This window comes from Belonocnema kinseyi, chromosome 6 (genome assembly GCF_010883055.1).
Source record: "Belonocnema kinseyi isolate 2016_QV_RU_SX_M_011 chromosome 6, B_treatae_v1, whole genome shotgun sequence".
NCBI classification, from domain to species: Eukaryota; Metazoa; Arthropoda; class Insecta; order Hymenoptera; family Cynipidae; genus Belonocnema; species Belonocnema kinseyi.
In genome coordinates, this window is record NC_046662.1 from 78,481,375 (window position 1) to 78,482,469 (window position 1,095).

Here is a 1,095-nt window from a genome sequence, read left to right on the forward strand (position 1 = left end):
TCTACATTCTCATCAAAAATGAAAAGGTATTAATTTTTTTATGAAAAATAACTTTTTCGGATTTTATCAAATGTCGACGTTTTGAGGCCCCGTGAATCAGAAAAACAAATTTTTACGTCGGGGTCTGTTTGTCTGTCCGGCGTCGTCGCTGTTGTTGTCTGTATACCGGATAATTTTCGAAAGACTGGTCCGATTGGATTGGGCTTTGACACACTGTTCGAGGGACCAAAAAGAAAGATCGAGTTCGTTAAACAGCCATTTTTGATAAAAATCCAAAAAGTTGAAGCTTTTTCAAAGTTTTTGAGACCACTTTTTTTCAAAATTCGAAAATTTTATCGACAGCTATTTATGGTACAAAAAATATGAACAATTTATCTTGACAACTTTTTTTGATAAAATCAAACTTACCAAATTTAAAGGATTTTCAAAATCCAAACGAAAATGGACATTTGAAGCAAAAATAGCTTGATATGGAAAAAAGTCAAGAGGCGAAAAACGCTACTTTTTCAAGGCCCCATGATTATTTTATCACATTCTCATCCATAATGAGAAGAGTTTTATGCAAAAAATGATTTTCGCGAATTTCATTAAATTTCGACGTTTTGAGGCTCCTTGAGTCAGAAAAACAAGTTTTTACACCGGTATCTGTCTGTCTCTCTGGCGTCTACGTCGTCGTTATTGTGGTTGTGGTTGTCTGTATATCGGATAACTTTTAAAAGAATAGTCGGATTGGATTGTGGTTTGACACACAGATTTTTTTATTTTAAGAATTGTATGTAAAAATTGTACTATTTGTATTTTTATAACAAATATTTTTCTTCAATTAAATATTTGCAATAAAAGTGTTTCGAAGAGATTTTTTAAAAATCTTTCGGGGAATAAAATTAGTATTTATAGGTCGACAAAGGTTTGTTTTCTTTACCAAATTTGACTTTCGTCTACATTTTTACAGTTGTTTTTACTATAGTACAATTTACGTTTGCATCTCGGGCAAAGAAATCCATTCTATTCTTTGACAAATATTCTTTGTAAATCAATATTTTTCACAGAAAATTACCCTGAGTGACAGAACGAAATCGGAAACAATAAGAGTTA